Source organism: Peromyscus californicus, unplaced genomic scaffold, assembly GCF_007827085.1.
Source record: "Peromyscus californicus insignis strain IS unplaced genomic scaffold, ASM782708v3 Scaffold_18__1_contigs__length_77618521, whole genome shotgun sequence".
NCBI classification, from domain to species: Eukaryota; Metazoa; Chordata; class Mammalia; order Rodentia; family Cricetidae; genus Peromyscus; species Peromyscus californicus.
The window spans coordinates 39,774,940-39,797,268 of record NW_026294480.1 but is presented as its reverse complement, the minus strand read 5'-3'; the positions used below and the strand labels follow the sequence as shown (position 1 = coordinate 39,797,268).

The 22,329-nt window shown below is 41.5% G+C and overlaps 1 protein-coding gene across 2 annotated transcripts in view; it reads left to right on the top strand.

Moving 5' to 3' along the window:
- Positions 1-22,329, top strand: part of Rab3c (RAB3C, member RAS oncogene family) — a 220,449-nt gene that overhangs the window by 163,177 nt on the left and 34,943 nt on the right. The window lies entirely within an intron of this gene.

Genomic DNA, 22,329 nt, shown 5'->3' with positions numbered 1-22,329 from the left:
GTCAGAGAACAATGTTCAGGAGTCAATTCTATCATTTTATCATGAGTTCTAGGAGCTGACAAGCAGTTTTACCTACAGAGTCATCTCAGTAGTCCAAGCTTTTCCCTTTGGGTACAATAATTAGAGATTGGGTTAAATCTCCTTCAGAGAGAGCTGGGCAACGGAAGTGAAGGCTGAGAAGGGAAAAGGCAGCTCCCTCCTGTCTGTTGCCGGCTCCACCTTACAGGTCACTGTTTCTTTCCTGGACCTGCTGTTAGCAGTAGGCCAGAAAGCTTTGATCTTAATCGATGCACATAAAGCAGGCTGTTCACTTGATGCGCGCATTTAATTCAGCTTGTTCTGCACACTTCTCCAGCCTGGCAGTCTTCCATATAAGGAGTTCACAGCATCTTTCTGCAGCACTCCCACTGCCTCTGTCTGGCAAAGCAGCCCAAGATGGCAGTGTGGTGGATGCACGTGTTGTAGGCTGAGAACCTCAGCAACGCTCCCCCCATCTTGCCCTCCGTTCCAGCCAGGAAAGTCAAGTGCGTTCCGTGGCTGACTGTCCCACAGAGGACAACCCCCAGATGAGGCCTGACACTTTAGATTTTAATGTAAGTGAATGAGTTTCAACCGATTCTAATGATGTTTGTCTTCAGCTTATATCAGAGCAAATGCCTTTGTGTGTGTGTGCGTGTGTGTAATTTTCTCTCTGTGAAAGTGTTGTTAGAGCCTGCTTTAAGTGTGATTTTCGATGGAATTGGTAAACATTTTAGACACACTTTTCGTGGTAAAGTGCACCCTGAGCGCATCAATGAGAGGTATGGTGTGGAATAATGCGTGGAGACAGGGAGGTGGGGATGTTTCTACTTTGTGTATATTGTTCTCTTCTATAAACGCCGCCTGTGTCTATGTATAACAATGGTTCTATTGAAAGAAACACAAGTTTAAGTGGGTGCATCTGGGGTATTAAGACAAATAAGCGGCACTTGCTAGAGAAATCTCACATTCTGGATAATGGCACATAAATGTGTCACATTCCCCCTATCCCCCTCAGTTTTCTTGTGTTTCATGTCAGTCAAGGTTTAGCGAAATATCTGCAAATCCAGATGATGCCGCCCTAGTGAATGGGAGAGTGGGGAAACAGAAAAGTAGAATCTAGTTTTAAGGGTCAACACGGAGCACATGGAGGATGGGGTGAGGGAGCCTGGTAGCCTGCAGCCTGGGGAAAAGAAGCAGTCATTAAGAGGCATGAAAGAGGGAAGTTGCATTATAAATACAAAATTGAGAACATGACATTTCGAGGCTATGCCAAGCTTGTCTGGAAACCACGAGCAACATTATCTGGTTTGCTGTATCCTGTTGCTGTCGGGCTTTGGGCACCAGATGCCTCACTTAGAGAATCCGTTCTTTTCACCTTAACTATGGTGAACATATTAGAAATCCCTGACAGTGGATACCGGAAGGGTAGACATAGTGTGCGTGTCTACTTAGGGATGGATGAGGTCCCAGAGCAGATACTCTTAAGATATTATCTTAAAAAACAGTCAGTCCACGAGATTGTGTGCCTTATTTCAACAGTTATAGCAACATGTTGAGAAGCTCCGAAAGGGTCTCTTATTTATTGTTTTATTTTAATTGTCTCACTTATTGCTCATTATCTTCTGAAAGTTAGTGTTATTTTAATTTTCACAAAAAAAAAATAAAGAATAACTAAGACTCAAGGAAGTTAAGTATCTCAAGGAAGTTAAGCCAGGGTCACACAGCTAATTAAATGGAGGAAACAGGGTTTGAACTCACTTCTATAGAAAACAACAAAGTACATGTTCTGTCCACTTTGAGGCAGCCTCTTTGTTTAATTGAAATTTTCACTCAAATATAAGATAGGAATGCATGAGCAAGGGGATATACAAATAAAATCATATTTTCCTTTGAAAAATTGAGGGCTACACTTGAAGTCCAATGTGTTTCTGATTCATTGCTTAGATTGTTGAGCAATTGAAGTGTTGCCAGACCCACTGGACTTTATTCCTCTATGTTGGTTTACATTGTAGCAACCTGGGGGAACTTAAAACATCCTGATTTCTGTTCTCTACTCCCAGAACTTATTACATTGGTGTGAGATGCGATCTAAACTTTGTAGGGTTTTTAAGCTTCCCATGTGATCCTTAAGTGTAGACAGACAAACAGGTATCCTTCTTCACAGCCTCTCCTAACATCCAGACCTATTCATTCAACTGATTCTTAGCTTTCTCTGCCTTGATGCCCTTCAGGCATCTCAAACATAATGAGTCTAAGGCTGGATTTCTGTCTTTTCACTCAAGCTTGACCCTCTTCTTCCTATATATCCTTTTAAAAGAAAATGTCAAGCACTCTTTATGGTTTTGACAGAAATAAACTTACTACTCTAATTTACCAATATTAAAAAAAAAATTGGTCTGAAAGGAATGCAAAGTTGATCCATGAGTGCATTCTTTGTAAACCCATTGTTTGGCCTTGGGAGTTCCAAAGCCTAGCAACTTCAAGCACCTGTTAGTATTGGAAATGTTTGGAGAGCTTGAATCCCAAAGGGAAAAAATGCAGAAATTAAATATTCTACACTAGAAAGTTAATTGAAATATGCATTATTTACTAAAGTGCGCCAACCCATCAATTTCAAATAAGTGATTATGATTGATTACTTCTCAACATTTTTAGAGGATTTACACAACCACAGACAGGGAAACAAACTCCAATAGAGTCCAATCTCAGGCTTGAAGTGTTCCTCCATTAAATGAAAGTGATTATTTCGCCAGTCAAAATGATCCATGGCAGAGAATGGCAAATGGCTTAAAAGGATGTCTCTGTGGAGCTAGGAATTTTTTCTATTCTAATCACTTTGTGAAATCCCCAGGTCAGTGTTCCTGAAGGGCGAGATCAGAAAGCCAATGGCTCAACTGCCAAGTGGAGAGTTGGTCTAAATAAATCAGAAGTCAGTGGTTGACAATAAAGGATTATTTCCTCCTCTACCTCACCCTGCTTCTGCTGTCTCAAGGCCGCTTTGAACACTCAATAACCACCTAAGCTTATGATCCATAAAAGTAATTTTCTCTCTTGAAGAAGACTTAGAATGGCCTAGTATTTGAGTTGCATTGAGTTCACCTCTGATCTGCTGGAACTGGCTTTTTCTAGAGGTTTACACCAAAAAAAAAAAAAAAAATCAAAAGAGAATTAGCCCACTCAAAACCACCAGAGACGCCTGAGAAGGGCGCAACCACAGAGAAATGCAGGAGTTTTTTTGTAAGAGGAAGAATTAAGAGCTGGACTCAACAAGTCAGAAATCTCCATGCAGGCTGGAGATACAGGGAAGAAAGAATCCACATCCACCATGGTAATAAGATGTTTATGAAAGTACAACTTGGGATGAACTCTGGAAGATGGACAGGTCTGAGGGAGACTTAGAAAAAAAGAATTGCTAAGTACTTAATTTCCAACGATAGTACACCTGTGAAGCACAGCACACATCATGACTGCACGCCAAACCACGGGACCCTAAGAAGCCACATTAGGTCAAAATGTTTGGATTTCCAAATTAAAATTCTTGTTTCTAATGGAAGAGACTATACATCTGCCTACTCGGATGCCAGGAGCTACCTTCAGATTCTATACCTTCTAAAGTAAGGGCCTCTCAAATTTGAGTTTTCTAAACATCACCATTGAAATATTTTCATGAAAATCTGAGAAGTTCATTTAAAATTATTAAACCTAATTTGGGGGCTCCTTCTATATTATAAATTTCTCCATCAAAGACACTATCTGTGTCCTGTGACTCCCTATGTCTCTATCCCCAGCTACAGAATTAGAATGAAAGTTCACTGAATTTTGCTTACCAGAGACTTGTCAGTGTCTTGTTATAGTACAATGATTTTTAGGAGCATTTTATATCAAGAAAATGTTTCTCTTTGATGCTGCCCTTCTCCATAATTTAAACAAGACATTTGCAGAGAGTATAGTTTTCTAAAATGGAGATAGTATTGGCTGGTAAGACAATGACTGCTAATAATATTGTAAATAACAAATGAAATTGGGTAACTGGATCAGTTCTGCAAATATCATATCCTGTGCAAATAAGTGTGAGTGAGATAGTGTTATTGTACAGTTTTGGAGATCATATCTTCCATAAGGACACTGGATGATAATGGTAGGGCCTTTATTGCATACTACTTCCATCTCATGTTCATTAAACTCACATCAGAACTTATTGTAGTAAAGAAGCATCATGGGTAAAGTTCTTTAGCTTTACCTTATATCTGTAGACATAGACATAAGGTTGGGAACTTCTACACTTAGAATAGTGCTAAGAATTAAGGACAGGGTGGGGCAGAGTCGGTCTAAGCAAGCAGTAGCAGCTAAGAGCCATGGAACCCTAAGGAGTGAACCTCTTCAGCATGGTGTGAACAGGGAGGATTCTCAGCCTGGTGTGGTGGCTCATGTCTGTGCTTGTGATCTCAGGACTGAGGTCAAGGCAGTGGGATCATGACTTTGAGGTCAACCTAAGCAAGTTATTTCTAGGCCAACAAGGGCTATATAAAAAGCGCCTATTTAAAAAAAAATCTAAAGTATATATAAATAAATGACTGTTCTTGCTGACTGACAGTGGTAATCAAAAATAGACATGTGGAGAAGTGGCTGAGTGCACAGGAGAAAGCAAGAACTTGAGCGAGAGAAAAAGTAAAGTGGGGGTGAACAAAAAGAGAAGTAAAGACAGTACAGAGCTGTAAGAATGGAATGGGTGCAGACCACTGGTGGCCTGTGAGCCACGAAAGTACTGATTGTGGTGAGAAAGGAAGAGAAGAGAAGGGTAGAGACAACATTGACCCTTTGTATGTGACAGTAGAGGGGTCTGTTTCCTAGCTACCCTTCCTATATGCCACAGAAGCATTCTCCTTGGTAATTATGATGAACAATCAGACCCATAGATAAACTTGGTAAAAATGTTTCTTATATTGACAATTGTGTTTACATCGTTCCAGTATAGATGAATATTAAAAGGTAAAACATCTTCAATGGAAACATTCAGGTAACTACTACATTGTTCAATAAATAAAATTATTGTCTTGATATACATATGAGAGAAAGAAAGTATGTGATCTTTGTCTTTCTTAGACTGGCTTTTTCACCTTAACATGATGACTTATTATTTATGTTTGAGAAAGTCCCCTCTCATGATGGAAGGACAACCAGTGGCCTAAACAGAGACATATTTGTATCACTCTACAAAGGAGAGATACAAGGCCTCAAACTCATCAGCAGGCCTCTTAGGCTTTGCTAAATGTCACTGCCATACTGAACAGGTCCTCAAGTTTACCTCCTTCCTGGATCCCTCAGAGCTTGGGATATATAACACTAAAGAGGAGATTTTTTTGTAGGTTCACTTGTAGAGAGTTCTGTTTCTCTTATGTTTCATACTATAAAAGTTAAGGGATTCATTTTTGTCTTTTGGCATTGCCAAATTTCAGAATACATGAATACACATACCTATATAAACATACACATGTGTATTCATAAACATACACATGTGGGCCACATGGGCAGCATAGGTTAATTCTTCCCAAAAGGGAGGTATGTGGAATATTACTTTAACTAGGCAAAGATTGCTCCATTTGTTTATGCTACATTTGTTTAATTATGTAAAAATGTGTCACATTTGCTTCCCCTTGCCTACCTAAGGCACCACCTGATTGGTCTAATAAAAAACTGAACAGCCAATAGCCAGGCAGGAGAGGGATAGGTGGGGCTAGGAGGCAGAGAGAATAAGTAGGAGGAGAAATCTAAGAAGAAAAGAGAAAAGAAGGTAAGAATGAGGGAGAAAGAGAAAGACGCCTTGGGCCAGGCAGGCAGCTGCCAGTCAGCAGACAGAGTAGGACACACAGAAAGAAAGGTAAAAAGCCCCAAGGTGAAACATAGATAAAGAGAAGCAGACGAAAATAAGCGCTAAGTTAAGACCAAACATTCAAAACTAATAATAAGTCTTTGTGTCATGATTTGGGAGCTGGTTGGTGGCCCAAAAGAAAGCCTGCTACAGAGAGGTCTTTGCCTTTGGAATGGTTGACTCAGTGAATGTAGATGAAGCTTAAGTATCTATACACTTGAAATGTTATTATCTATCTATTTACTTTCTTATTTAACACAGGAGAGGGGGATGCAAGTGCACATGCCATGGTGGTGGGTGGAGTTCAGAAGACACCCTCAGGTGTCAGTCCCTGCTTTCTGCTTTGCTTGGGACTGTCTCTTTATTGTTCCCTGATGACGGGGTACATACACCAAGCCAGCTGGCCTACCAACTTCCAGATGCTTATCTGTTCCCACCTCCCATGTCACAATAGGAAGATTGGGATTACAAGTGGATTACACCAGCTTTAGGTGGGATCTGAGAACCTCACTTGGACATGGCAAGTACTTTACCCAATGAGCCATCTCCCCCACAAAATAACCTATGGATGTGAAATCTTTTCTTGACGCTGTTCAAGGGTGAGGGATGGCTAGTGGTAGAGTCCATTGGTTCTAGTTTCATGCTCATTCTTTGTGACTTTCATTAAACTTCTGTGATCTTGCTTTGACAATCCCAGGTTGTCATTTAACTCTGTGCATTGTTTTTTTATCTTGGAGATGACTCTCATGTAGAGTTGGAATTTGATACTTCAGGGAGGATACATCTTCCCCACGTCCTAAAGCCACGATTTCCTCCCAAGTGTATATGCAGGATGCATAACTAAGGTTTGAGAGGTCATAAATTAGATGTCAGATTCTCAGCAGGGTGAGTATTAAAGTGTAAGACTTTCTGGTCTTCTAGAGGGGTCTTGGTGAATTCTCCACACCTGCAATGTAGTTAAAAAATCATGGTGCTTTTTATACTCCCATATGCAACTCTCCATCAAAACAGTTTACAAAACGACTAACTGAAAGAATTCCCCTTCTTTGTTTTTCAGGCCTTCATAAAAATAAAAAATTGAAAATTCCAAAGGAAGGATTAATTAAGGCATGCAACATGTAAAATAAAACAAAACACAGGGCTTCTGGGCAACACAGTCTTAGCTAATCTTGCGAACTGTGGGACAGGAGGAAGCAAAGAACAGAACAGCAGTGTAATGTATTTCTCGATCCTTTACTAACATGGGCATGCTCCAATCTGTGCTGCAGATGCTTTCATTAGTTAGGCCTTCAAAGTCAGTTTGTTGTCTGTGTCTTTACTAAATACCAAATGTAAGTCAACACAACTATCAACTGTTAAGGTTGAGTGTGTCATATAAGAAATTAGGGAATTAATTTTATTTAAAACATTCAAGACAAAGGACTAAGTGATCCTTTAATTTTTCTCACACTTCTATGAGCAAAGTTTCTCTACATGTTACAGGTGAAATAAAAGTATCAGAGAATTTTTTTAAATTAGTCAGCTCACAAATGTGGTTCTTAGTCTGTAGGTATAAAAGAACCTCCCTGGAAAAATCTGCTGGAAATGCTGGTGTCTTGCCAGGCGACCCCCTTAGGGGGTCTAGAGAGCTCAGGGCTCAGTGTTGCCGGCAAGCATCGAGGCCAGCATGCTAGAGGTGCTACTCATGTGATACTTAGGAATGGCTGGGGTGTGAGTCTCCTATACAGGACCACAACTCAGAGTTTAGATACAGAGAATGGCCCCATCTTTTGTTCTTTCTATATGTTACCTGAACTTTGTCCCACAGAATGCAGACAGCAGAAAGCCTTTCTCCAGACTACTACCCTGGGTAGTTTTCAACCAGAAATCTTTTTTTTTTAATTAAGAAATTTTTTTCATTCATTTTACACACCAATCAAAGATCCCCCTCTTCCCTCCTCCCGCCCCCTCAACCTCCCGCTCCTAGCCTACCCCCCACTCCCACCCACAAGAAGGCAAGGCCTCCCATGAGGAGGCACACCCCATAGAGGCAAGTCCAAGCCCTTCTCCCTGCTTCAAGGCTGCAGGAGGTGTCCCATCATAGGTAGTGGGCTCCACAAAACCCACTCATGCACCAGGGATGGATCCTGATCCTACCGCCAGGGGACCTCCCAAGCAGATCAAGCTTCACAACTATATCGCCATGCAAAGGGCCTAGTCTAATCCCATGTAGGCTCCACAGCCATTGATCCAACTTTCATGAGTTCCCTCTAGTTTGGTTTGGTCATCCCTGTATGTTTCCTCATCATGATCCTGATGCACTTGCTCATAAAATCCCTCTTCTCTCTCTTTGACTGGACTCCTGGAGCTCTGTCTAGTGACTGGTTGTGGATCGCTGCATCTGATTTCATCAGTCATTGGAGAAAAGTTCTGTGATGACAGTTAGGGTATTCACCGCCAACCAGAAATCTTAAAAGAATATGTCTTCACTGGTTGAAAGACGTTACTGGGGCAATTCGAATGTAGACTATGTAGCAGTATTTTTAGTAGATGTATTGTATTTGTCAGCTGATTTATTAGAATTGTCTTTAGTTATGCCTGCAGAAATGCCTGCAAAGTATTTAAATGCCATCAGGTCTACAACTTACTGTCAAGTAGTTTGGCGGCCACCATGACATGTTATGTGACAAGAGGTAAAGTCACTGTGGCAAGCCAGTAACTAGTCCAGGAAGTGAAAACTGTGTGTACAGCAATTTCTGCTCACGTGCTTGGAATTGTTAAAAATAAAGAAATGGGAGGAAAAAAATGTTTTCCTACTGATCCCACTTTCTCACAAATGGAACCCAAGCTTGCAATAACCCAGCTAGAACATCCAAACCCAGATCTGCCTGATCACATTAACCCCTGCGAGACACACTTTCTACTTAGAATATTCTGCAGACATAATGAAGATAAAAATGTTGGTTTTTTTTTTTTTTTTTTTTTTTAAGAGTGTCTTCCGTTTCTCTGAGTTTCTCATGACTTTTCTACAAAAATCTCTAGGTTGGAATTGAGGACCCAAATTTGGTTTTTTCTGACTTCCTCCAACCCCACAATTCCTTTTTCTGGGACTGTTTCAGAAAGTTTTTTGAATTCATTCAATGTCAGTGACTAAGGGCCAAAATAAATTCTTGAAGATTACTGAATCTAACTGAATCATGAATTTTCATCATATCTAGAAATAAAAGCAAACAGGCTATATACAAGACCTCTCCCTCCCTCTCCCCCCCCTTCTCTCTCTCTGTGTGTGTGATGTGACCAGAGATGAAACCCATGGCTTTCTACATGCTATACAAATGCTGTATTATTGAGCTGCATCCCCAGTACCGGAAGGTACCTTTGAAGAGCACTTTAATAAGTATCAGTCTCCTATAGTTATTATAGGATTATTTATAGTTATGGCACATGAATGTAAAACAAATGAACAAACAAAGAAAAGGACCTATCTTCAAGGCATTGGGCCCCTTTCTTCAGAGCGATCGGCTATTTATGAAAATGAGGAAGTATTTTATATAATGTACATGAGGTAATTAATCATAGGATAATGTCCTTCATTGGGTTTGAAAACATTTGTCTTAGAGAGTGCCTGCTTCATGTCTCTGGATACATATAAGGCTGCCTGAATCCCCCCACAAATGATGTTTGGAAGTTTGAACTCCCTTTATAGCTCCTGTTGCTGCATAATAGCACTCAAATAAGATTCCCATTTAAATGCCTTCAGTCAGGATAACCAAATGAAAAGGAAACACAGAAGCCACATTTCTCCCACTGTGCATGGGTGCCCTCAGTGCACCCCCAATTCAGTCTGTGGATTCTGAGAACACTGCCAGGAACCAGTTCTTTTTTTTTTTTTTTTGAGGGGGAAGCGTTTTGTGCAGGAGGGAAGTGCTTACAGTTGATTGGTGGTGTCATTAGCAATTTTGCTCTTTGCAGAATATAATCAGGGTTTTTAAGCTATTACTTCTGTAGGCTAGCACTTCCCTCTCACTGGGAAACCTTTATTTTCTCCATCCTGGAAGATGGGTGTTTCTTAATGTTTAAGCAAATCCCTGCTGTGTCTTTGTCTCCATAAGTATAATAGAAAAGCTGCGCTTCCCTGCTGCCTGCAGAGCACACAGGACTTGTCTGCTGCCTCTCAGCTGCTGTGGAAGGTGAAGGACAGAGACTATCACATGTGGGAGTCCCGTCCACTTGGTTTTCTAAATGGAGTCCTTTAGCAGGCTTGAGGAAAAGAGGAGGGGAAAATGAAGAGCATAGATCCAGTGTTTCCAGTCCCTAAACTGAGCTCTGAGTGGACTTTGAAGGGTCCCGTCATTGCCTTATGAACCTGAACTTAATCACAGAGCTGTTCAAACTTGACTCAATCATTCTTAGAGACCGTATGATTTTACCCATCAGCTTGAGTCCCTTTCTCTCCACCTGGAATGATTAGCGTTTTTTCATAACATATTTAGTAGCACACCCCCTCATTGGAATTAAGTACATTTCTGAGGCTTAACAGAGTAAATGAGCTATCAAGGCAAGCACAAAAGCCTCAGACAATCTGGGGAATATACTACCTCCATAAAGATTTTGGTGCTATGTCTCTCCCTGGGGCTCTCAATCCTCCAGAGTTGGAATCTTTTCCCCTTGAGGGTTCTTGTAAAGAAAGACAGAAGTTCATGATTGGAATAAGTAGAAATGCTAGGAACAGAAATATCAGAGTTCCAAGGATTGCCTTCCATGGTCGCTTTAGACCAACTTTTCCTTTTCATTTCTAGGGTGAGTGACAAAAACAAACAAACAAAGAAAAATCACTGCTCACAGTTGTTTTTCTTGTCTTCCTCTGTATCAAGTGTCAAGAGAACCATGGTTGGAAGCCGGATTCAGAACCTGGACATTTCATTTCTTGTGTTTCTGGATTGCAACCGTCTACTGCAGGCCTCTGAGCTGCAGAGTCCCCAATTCTTCTCCTGTCCCTCTCAGATGACTCTCTCTCCACCAGCAGTCTCCCAACCAGGGCAAGGGTACCATCAAGCTACTAAAACCAAACGACATGACACCATAGTCCCTCTTTTACACCCAGAGTGTCTGTCTTGTTTAGAACCATGCTGACACATCTTTAGACATCTTTAGCACATTATCTGCAATAATGGCAGGTTTAGGAAAAATTGATTAAGGAAAAGCTGAGTTTGTTTTTTTTTTTTTCAAACACCCCAAGAGAAAAAAATCACTATACAGTATGGTGTCTGTATGGACATAAGTTTTCACATGCCAATAAATACCAATTGCTTTTTGCTTTGGAGCAATATTTGTACACAAGCATTCACACTGGCATCCCTTCTTAAAGAAAGGACTAAGAATATGTCTTAGCTATGGCCCAACTACCAGAAAATGATATAAAAATACATTCCATTATTGTAGTTGCAAGAAATGCCAAAAAAATACTACTTTTATTCGTCTGTTCTCTTTTTTCTTTTGTATTGCAATGCCACTGATATATATTGAATAGTCCATAATATGTATATGAACTATTAATTATAACAGATAAGGGGCAAAGTTGGCGAGAGGTAAGGGTACTTTGAATGTATGTAGGCTTTAATTTACTTAATTGTTTCAGAGCTAGAATGATACACTTTTACCAGATGGCACTTACTCAATCAGTCATTTAACAAGTATTTAATTGGAGGGGTACTAAATAAAAAGTCTAAGAAACTCTCCTTACCTTAAAAAAAAAATTCAGCTCCATCCCTCGAAGAATTTTCATAGAACAAACTTTCATAGCATTAAAATAATATTCTTTAGAATTTAAAGCCATTTTGTAACAGATTTCCAATATTGTAAGAACTGAGTTTTACCCCCATCCTAATCAGTGGTAAAATGATGATGTACCAGTCCCACAGTATAGGGTTCTTTGGGCATAGGCAAGACAAAGCATGTACAATTTACAGGATTTACTCCTCTAAATGCTAGCTGCTGGATTCATTCTAGGGAGAAAGAATCAGGAAAAAAAATCTATGGCTTAGATGTTTGACTACTTAGTGCCCAGCTGGTGGCACAGTTTAGACGGTTCTGGAACCTTTAGGGAGTGGTACCTTGCTGAAAGGAGTGCATGATTGTAAGCAGGCTTTAAAGTTCAGTAGCAGGGCCTCACATCCCATCCATTCTGTTTCTGGACTGCCAGTGACTTCCGTTGGATGGTCTCATGCCCTCACCTCCATGCTTTCTGTCTCCCAATGGACTGTATCCCCCTGGAGCTGTAAGCCAAAATAAACCCTTTCTCCCTAAAGTTGCTTTTGTCAGAGTATTTTATCACAACATCAAAATGTAACTGAAAAACAAAATCATTTTGGAGGATGAATAGGATAGTGAAGCTGACAAAAAATCTGATATCTTAGATGTATTATATGGGGAATTATACATACACACACATACACACACACACACACACACACACACACACACACACACACACACACACACACGAGCTACACAGTATGGAAATTAGGAGGGTTAAACCTATTCCACTTAGTAGCAAACCTGAGCACTTCCAGAAATACGGATAGCCAGGCATCCTGACATAGTTGTAGTTAATGTGTAAATGTCGTTGTCTCAAAATCATCTAATTTGAAAGTTTGTTCTCAATATTTTTCCAAGATTCACTTTATTTACGTATATATATACATGTATATATATATATATATATATATATATGTATATATATCTGTGTTAGCACATGTTAGAGGCCAGCCATAGTTATAGAAAGTTGAGAGCTCCCTGGTATGGGTCTACGGACTGAACTCAGGTCTTTGGAAAAGCAATAAGCACTCTTGCCTGCTAAGCCATCTAGATCTTCTACATGATAATTTAAGCATGGGATATTTTTCCCTTGGCCTACGAAGCCACAGGTGTTTCTTTCTGCCTTGTGTTCCTTCAAAGAACTCTAAGTAGCTATCATGATTTCATGAACAAGTCAAACTCCTCACTCCATGATGTCACACCTCAGTAGAGCGCATGTCCCCTGGATACCTGACCGCTTAGGAAGAGAAATCCCAGTCAGGCATGCTGGGGTGTGTCTGTAGTCCCAATGACTCGGAGGCCAGAGGATTGCTTGAAACCAAGAGTTCTCACTATGTGCAACACAGAGAGACCCAGTCTCAAAAAAAATAAAAAGAAGGAAATGAGGGAGGAAAAAAATGAAAGGAGAGATGAAAAAGGGAAGGAAGGAAGTGTGGGGGGTGCATTCTTGAATCTGTTAGAACTAAGTTTCTCAACTGTGACACTGCTGGCATTTTTACATCAAATAATTCCCACAATATTTCAAGCCTGTGTCCATTGCATGCCAGTAGCCCTTCATCGCCTCCGTCATCCAGACGATACCAAATGTTACTTGCTGGCAAAAATCATCAGGAGTGAAGAACTACTGGGTTGAAACTGTTAAGTGTGAACCACAGCTTGTGCTTTTCAAAGAGGAGATGAAGTACACCAGGAGTACCCTCACAATGGATCAGGACCCAACACTTCACGTGCCAGTAGTAATGACAGGTGTGGAAGACATGAACAGGAAATGTTGGAGAAGCATGCTGACTCAGGAATATCTGAGCTGTGGTGTTTACTCACCAAGACTGGCCTAGGACTATCACTATCATTCCCTCTTGTCCTCTGCATAATGAGGAAAGGAAGGTGATGAATGCTTGACTCTTAGCATAGCCATTTACCTTTTAGCTATGATGACTTTGATTTGTACCTAAAATCATCAACGATAACAAGCATGTGAATCTGTCAAGTATTGCTGCCCCATGCTTTTTTTCTGTTATGCTCTTTCAAATTATTTTACTTTTCTCTACCAATCTGTGTATTTTGGGGCCACTTACTGTATTATGTAGTCATGACTTGAAATCAGGTATGGTGATATCTCCAGTGGCTGTTAATAATCGATTATGCTGAACTATGGCTACTAAAAGATGATGGGAGAGGGTGAGTCATTATCTTCAGTTGTGTGTGCCCACTAAGCTCCAATGGATAAATCCAAACCCATCATCACACAGATAGCCTTGATTAACCATGTCTCTCCTGCCCCTCTCAAGTTCATGACTTTTTACTCTTTAATTATAATTGTTAAATGTATAAGTGTGTGTGTGTGTGTGTGTGTGTGTGTGTGTGTGTGTGTGTGTGTGTGCATATAACCTGCTAAGATCATTTAGTGTTGTTCATATGTGTTTAAGGTTGACCTCTTAAGACTGGTTAATGTGTCAGAGGAACTGTCCCTGGAGAAGACTGATTCTCTATCTCTCAGCAACTATTAATTGCCTGTAGATCTTCTTCTAAGAGTGAAGCCTTGTGGGAATCTCTCTATCTGCACTGGTGTCAATTGGTGGTATCATTTTGTAGCTCTTGTTTAGGCAAACATATTCTTGACATTTCCTGATGAAGCTTCCTATCATATATAGAAGACACTATAAGGACACAGACATTCCTTCCTGGTTCCCTGGCTCTTACAATCTTTTTACTCTTTGCTTTTAGATATTCCCTGAACTCAGGTGTAGGGATTTCTGTTGTAGGTGTATCTTAATTGGCACCCTATAGTCAGTTCTTTGTATTCTGACCAGTTGTGGTTTCTGTAATGGTCTCCATCTATTGCAAAAAAGAAAACTTCTTTGGTGAATGGCAAGCTACGCTATCTCTGGGTATAAGGATAAGTATCTAGAATTAAGTAGAAATTATACTGGTTTAGTGAAGTGGCAGTAATGGGTTCTCTTCTTGGGTCCATGGCTTCGCCAGCCCTAGGTAGTGGGGCAGGTTTACAGTACCAGGCATGAACTTCTCCCTATTGAGTGGACCTTAAGTCTATTTAGACAGCTGTTGGTCACCTCAGGTTATCAGGGCCACTATTGCACCTCTCAGGATACCTTGTGATGGTCTTTGTTGTGGTTCCTAAGCATCACAGTTGAGTAGGACTCGGGCTTGCTTCTCTCCTTTAGGAGCTTGCATAGCTCCTTCCAGTCCTGGGGGTTCCATAGCCTCCCTAATAGCACCACAAGCTAGAGAGAGGCACTCCAATCATGAGCCTGCGCAGCACATTTCAAGTTCAACCCATAGCAGATACCAGCTCTGCAATGGTGATAGTCACAACACAGCCTAGTCGAAGCCTCACTACCTCTTCAGGGCCTCACCTCCACACAGAACAGCACTGAGGTTTAGGACTTCAGCATATGACTAAGAAAGGACAGGAGATTCAGTCCACAGCATGGTGGGTATTTTTCAGTAAAATCAAAGAAAAAAAAAAAACTAGGACAGAAAAAAAACAATATCACCTACACTAAGAAATAAACAATAGTGACTATAGAGAAACAGACTCATTTAATTGATTTACTGAAAACTCTAAAATTCTAGCATTTGCCAAGATAATTGAAATTGTCTTAGCTAGCTGTGGGCAAAATAAGTAAATTGGGAAATATCAAATCATGCCTCGGAGTTTCTTGAGCACTTGACACAATACACGGAGGAAAGTTGCAAAATGAGTAAATGTTCTTGTCCAACTCCCCCGGAGCAAGCCAAGTGCTCAGAGGTGAAATTAAAGATGAGGAAATCAGATATTTGTCTCAGGAAACAAACTAGCAATTTTCAATCAAATCATTGAAGTATCCCTCTCCCTCATTATTTCAGGTTGTTATGGTAAGTAGATCCTTAGGGCATATCTTATGCTGACAGGTCGCTAGATTAACATGCCTAAGGCTCCTTTGAAATTTCCAATTTCTTGGACTTGTAACATGATTAAGTAATGTATAATGTGATAAAAAAATATAATTACTTTTAGATTTTTGTTTTAATTTTTTGAGACATGATCTGCTGTAGTCCAAGCTGGCCTTGAACTTCAGATCCATCTGCTTCCAGCCCTCAAATGCTGGTGAAGGACAGAATTACTCTGAGGCGATGCCTCTCATGTTCATATTGATTCAGACCAAAACCTATCCATTCTGGGACGTTCTGTGTTCACTGAATTCATCTCTGCTCTGTGGTAGCTGCTCATTCTTATCTGTTCAATCTGATGTGCTTTTAGACTAATATCATGTTTAAACATGCTTAGCCATAACTATTGGGCTTCCCCTAATGTTTGCAACATAATCACCTCCCTTCCTCTGAACGACGAGGCTCAGAAGAATTCCATTTGCAAAGCAAACATGTGACTAAATCTAATTCCCTGTGCCAATTTGATGGTTGTGTCTCTCCTCTTTCCTCTCTTCCACTACTAGTTAGATGAAGTTGGTCTTCCTGGAGTTGATAAATTTGAGGGGGGAACTCATTGACATTATTATTTATTCTTGTTCTTCCATTTCCAGCCACTTGTGGTGTATGGAAGCTCCACCACAGCTGGAGAAATAAAGTGGCCTATACTTTTGTGGTATCCGTGGAGGCCACGGGTTGAGGTAGCCAAAAAGCTGGAGTGACAGACATGCAAGGCTCTTCAAGGGAAACCACAGGAACCTGGGCAGGAGGGAAATGCCGCCTCTCCCTGTCCTTTTTCCTCCAGCTTCTTGCTGGTGTCTCCCGGTGAAAACCTGCCAGCAATGTATCCTGGGAAGCATGGAGTGCAGGGCCAGGCTCTTCTCTATATGCCCCCTAGCAAAGTCCATGCGCAGATCCAAAAGCAAACAGACGAACTCCTGATGCATCCATCAAACACTGTGTAGGAAACCCAAGGGCTTCTATTGACGGAGAAGTCGTAGTACAATCTCTACATATGCTTTTTACCCCCTAGAGATGGCCATATCTTTGTCTTATTTGCTTTGCTTTGATATGAGATATAATTACAAATTACCGTGATCCACTAATGCTAATGTTGGACAACTTCTTCTGAAGCAATGACAGAAGGACATGTGGCTGCATCAGGAATGGATACTAGGGCTGTGACGATCGCTGAGCAGGTCCTACCTGCCACCACCGCTAACGCCCCGAGTTCAATTCCTAGTACTCAGATGGCAGGAGAAAACTAACCTCACAAGTTTTTCTCTTACCTCTACATGCACATCATGGCAAATGTGCCCACACACATACGCACACCTGTACATCAAGTAAATAAATAATACAATGAAAAGTAAAAAGAACGGATGTTAGCAAGTCTGCAAAGTTGCGTCTCTTCCTTCTTCGAAGATTGCTCTCAGGCATTAATTGTAGCTTGCTCATTCACTTGCTTTAATGATGAACTCCCGGAACTTCTCTTACCAAAAAAGTATGACCATGACGTTGTATGCCTCTAAAAAGCTCAGTGTGAACGTGGACACTGTTCTGACCACAAGACACAGTAAGGTCAAGACTTCAGCTGAGAGTCTGAGCTAAGTATGGCTTCAGTGAAACACTCTTCCACTGTGTAATAAAGTCTGTTAGCAAAAGTGCTGGTATGCAGGGCCTGCTGGTCGGCCCATTACAGGTTGCATCATCTGATGGAAAATCTAAAGGGCTGAATAGCAATTACTCCCTACAGCCAAGGGCAAATGGCATCTGTTGGCCTTGGCCTTCTCACATTTTCTTCTTTCCTGAGGCCAGAGTTCTCTACAATGACAAAAACGCTTTGCTCTGGTTGACTTGAAAACCACTGTCATTTTAAAGGTTACTGTGTGTGTGGTGGGGGGGGGGGGGGGGGGGGCGGTATAACAGTCTGCCGGACTAGGCTTCAGAAACGTGTAATAAGAGAAATTTTAAAAGCAAATGACCTGCTGAAAAGGCGAGCTTGGTTCTGGCTTCTTCCAATCCAAGAGTCAGAGATGGGTCAGGAGCGCCTCCCCACCCCGCCCCACCACCACCACCACACACACAGTTAATCTCACTGGTTGCCCTGAATTCTTCTTTCCTTTTTCCCCCCGCATATTTTCCTGTCTCACTCACTCTCTTCTTCCCTTGCTCCGCACTCAAAGCTAGGTGGATAGCCTGACAGCTACATGCCACCCTTTTCTCTCTCCTATCCTAAGTTACTTCGGGTTGAAGTTAGGGTGGTTTCAAGAACCAATCTCCAGAACCCGCCCCCCACCAAGAGGTTCCTGCTGTCACCGCCTGTCACAGTGCCCCTAGCCAGTTTCAGCCTGATTGTTTCCGTCATCTCTTCACTCCGGAGGAGACCTCAGCTTCATTTGAGCACCCATCATCCCTCAGATCCAGGGAAGACCATCTCAGGCTTCCGGTTGAAAGGATGCCCTATTCACCTGCAACACGTCACCAGCTTTCCGAGCTTGACATTATCTTTGTAGGGAACGTAGCAGTGTGACTACAGGGCCGTGTGCTTCTGAGACCTCTACTCTATTACGCTTCCTGTCAACGTGAGGCCTGATAGTCAACGTCATCAGACAACACTCTGACTTTCCACCAGGCCTTCTGAGTGAGAATATCCAGGCGAGTCTAATGCCTGATACATTTTGAAAAGCATCACTGGATGTTGCAGACACTCGGGGCTTATGCAAAGTACTTTCTTCATAAGTACTTGCTGGTTTTAGTACATCTGGGATAACCAAGTAAGGAACCAGATGGCAAGCTGTCTGAAAACAGAGCGACCTTCACAGCTATGTCCCCTAGCTTCTAGCCCAGTGTCTGGCAACATATTTTTTAGTTGAAACAGAGATGGTATTTTAGTGTTTTTTTTTTATCCTATGTTAAACTTTATGGTTAGAGATTACAAAATATCAAGTCAAGTCACAATGAAAATCGCCTAGAGAAGGAGTTTGCAATATTATGCCATTGGCATGTGGGAAATTAGTATCTATTTGCCAGGAATACTAGTTCCTCCCATTTATATAACTCTCTGTGGTTTCAAAACCCTTGGAAATCTAGTAGAAAGAAGGAAGAATTTTTTTCTCTCCTTTTCTAGAGGAGAAAGCAGAAGGCCTGAGAAAATGGTCCTGGTTCTCCTAACCATGTACAAAACACTAGAATCCAGGAAGGAATTTGGTCTCTGGGAGCATGACACTGAAGATCTTTGGTCCAGGCTTTATGTTTTCCACTTTCTCTTGCTTCCTGGACCCTGTCTGGTGAGTAGTATCCCTTCATTGTGTGGTCCTGCCCAGGCCCTAGAGCTACAGGGCCAAGTAACGATGCACCAGACCCTCTGAAACCGTGAACAAAATGACCTACCTCCTTTGATTTTTTTTTAAGAAAGTATTTCTTGCCATTTTTAATTTCCTCTTTTGATAACTCTCTGTTCAGGTCTCAAGCCAATTTTGTAAGTGGGCTGTTTTGTTGTTGTTAATGTTTGTTTTGACTCTGTTTCTTCTTTTGGGGGGGTGATTTTTTTATTTTATTTTTTTAGTATTTTTCATTGAAATAAAATTATATCACTTCCCCTACCCTCTTCCTTCCCTCCAGCCCCTCCCAGTTACCTTCCCACAAGCACCCCCCTCCATGTCTTCAACTCTCAAGTTGATAGCTTTGTTTTCTTTGATAATATTTGCTGTGGACCTGTGCACAAGCACATACATGTATATATAAGCACAAGTACATGTAAGTTGAACATGCTGAGGCCATTTTTGTTGTCTGTATATGGTTTCAAGGCTGAGCACTCTGCAATAGGCAACCAAGAAGAGGGCTCATCCCTGGGAGAGGCTAATTCTCCCTGAAGTCAATGGTTTCCTGTAGTTCTTTTTCTGTGAGTGGGACCCTGCCTTTCATGTTAACATGTCCATTGATATTGCCCTTGTTCTGGTCTTGTTTACGCAGCCATTCTGAAGAGAGACTGTTTTACAGCAGACTTCCTGGTATTCTGGCTCTTACAGTCTTTTCACCCTCTTCTCAAAGTGTTCCCTAGGACAGACAGGGGAGCTGTGATGTAGATGTATCTGTTGGGGCTGGGCTTTCATGATTCATTGATCTCTGCATTGTGGCCAGTTGTGGTTTTTCTGTGATGGTCTCCATTTGCTGTAAAGAGAAACTTCTTTGATGAATGGGTGGTAGCTACACTTATCTAAGGGTAGAAGGAGAAGCTTTAGAATGTAGTAAGGAAATATGCCGGGTTAGCAAAGCGGTAGCCAATTCCTTTCTGAGGCCCATGCCCTCACTAGCTCCCAGAAGCTGGCTAGGTTTCAAGTACTAATCATGATTTCACTCCTGTTGAGTGGGCCTTAAATCCAAGTAGACAACCTACATGTCCTTCCACAAATTAGTGAATAACGAAAATGTGGTACATATACACAATTTAATACTATTCAGCTATAAAGAAAAATGAAATGTGTAGATAAGTGGATGGACCTAGAAAGATTGTGCTGAGTGAGGTAACCCAGATCCAGAAAGATAAAGGCTGCTTGTTCTCTCTCATCTTTGACTCCAAGCTCCCAATCCTCAGATGTGAGTATAGAGCATGGAGTGGCCCCAGAAAAGAGGAGAATATAAAGCGCCCACATGCTCAGGTGGTGGAATGGCCTTGGAAGGGGAATACAAGGGCGCATGTGCTATGAAGTGGAAAATGGAATAACAGGGAGGAGGCTCCAACTGTGGAGGAGAGAAAGAGGTCACTACAGAAGGAAGGACTGTAACTCGAATCTTAAAAGGTCTTAGTAAATAAAAAAGCCAGAGCCAAATATCGGGGTTAAAACCTGAGAGATCAGAGGAATAGGAAAAGCCACAAGCTAACCTCACCTCACCAACTCCGCAACTTCCAAAGAGACCTACTTCCTGTATACCCACGACTACATGCCTTTCTGTCCTGCCAACTCATTTCCTCTCTGCCCAGCTACATCACTTCCTCTTCCTGACCAGCTCTGTCACTTCCTATCTGTCTGTACAGACCTCCAGACCGTTATGGTTAGTGCTGGGATTTAAGGCATGTACCACCATGCCTGGGTCCGTTCCCAGTATGGCCTTGAACTCACAGAGATCCAGATGGATCCCTGCCTCCCAAGTGATAGGAGTAAAGGCATGTGCTACTATTGCCTGACTTCTATGTTTAATATAGTGGCTGGCTTTTTCCTCTGATCCTCAGATAAACTGTGTTGAGGGACACAGATAAAATATCACCACAAAGGAAAAACAATACCCCGGTTGTTTGATAATGCTTCAAGGAATCATGTCATTTTATATTTACCTAAAATTGTAAGAACAGGAGTTATTATAATGAAGGAAATTAAGTCACTTGGGCTAAAAAATGCTCCCCACAAGAACCATAGACTAGCAAAAACTCCAGTATCAGACAAAAGAAACTTCCTTTCTAAGGGTTGGTTAGGGTAGTCCAAGTGACCACCAAAATGATACAGATTAAATATAAAGCCCTCGGTTTCCTCTCGGAGCTGGAAGGTGGCCTCTGATTGCTGAAGACACCACACAATTAGGACAAAGGATTCGGATGACTTCAGGTGGATCTGACCTGAAAGCCTCTTCCTTGCGGTCTGGCTTTCATGGTTTCAGAACGTACAATACAAGCTACCAAGAGAGGGAATCAATTAAACAGACCTACCCAGCTACAATACCTGTGAACCACGACAATTGCCAGCATGTCTTGACATATCTGTAAAGTGGCACTCACAGGCCAGTGGCCACTAACAGCTGTCTAATTGGACTTAAGGTCTTTTCTCCTTCTAAGTCGATTGTCTCGGTTGGTTTGTCACAGCAGCAGAACACAGTGACTAACGTATCATCTCAACACATCCTCCTTTTCCTGAAGCTCCCATAGCAAAACCCTACAAACTGATGGGTAGCCCACTCCTCCTCCTTGGCAGACCTGCTTCCCTCACAAGGAGAAGAAATTCTCTCCTCCTTGGCTTCATCTTAATATCTTGAGTGCCTCAATTGTCTGAGGTTAGACTGAATGTATATTGAGGAGAGCCCCACACTGTGCAGAAGGGGTCAAGAAGGTTTTGGTACCTGGGTGTGGGCAGGACAGATTCTAGGTCCTCATCTCAGCTTCCCCTTCAAAAAGTCCTGACCTTTAGCCTGAGAATCAAGCTCATCTGGCCAAAGACCATTAATTCTTCCAAGGACACCATAATCTTGAAAGTCAGTGAAATGGATGTTTCTAACATGACTTTGCCCTTGTTCATTGTATAAAAACAGCCAGACTTTCTCTAGCTGACAAATGTCTTCCTTGGTCATACTGCCTTAGGACAGACTTTCCATTCCTGTCTGTTGTCCAGAAGGATAACCTTTGCTACTCTGAGTTATTTCTATTTCCCTCACAGGAGAGAAATGTTCAATTTTCTTACTATACATCCTATTTTAAAATTAGAATTTGACATTTTATGAAATCAAAATATGGTCAGAGGGCCAGGATGCAGTTGATTGAGGGCTTGCCTAGCACTCAGAAAGCCCTAGGTTTGATTGCTAGCACTGCATAAAAACAACATAAAGTGAAAGCAGAAGATTAGAAAGCCAGGGTCATTCTTTGCTACACAGTGAATTCAAGACCATCTTGGAGAAATGAGACTCTACTTCCAAAAGGGGAAAACAAAAACAAACAAATGAAAAATCAC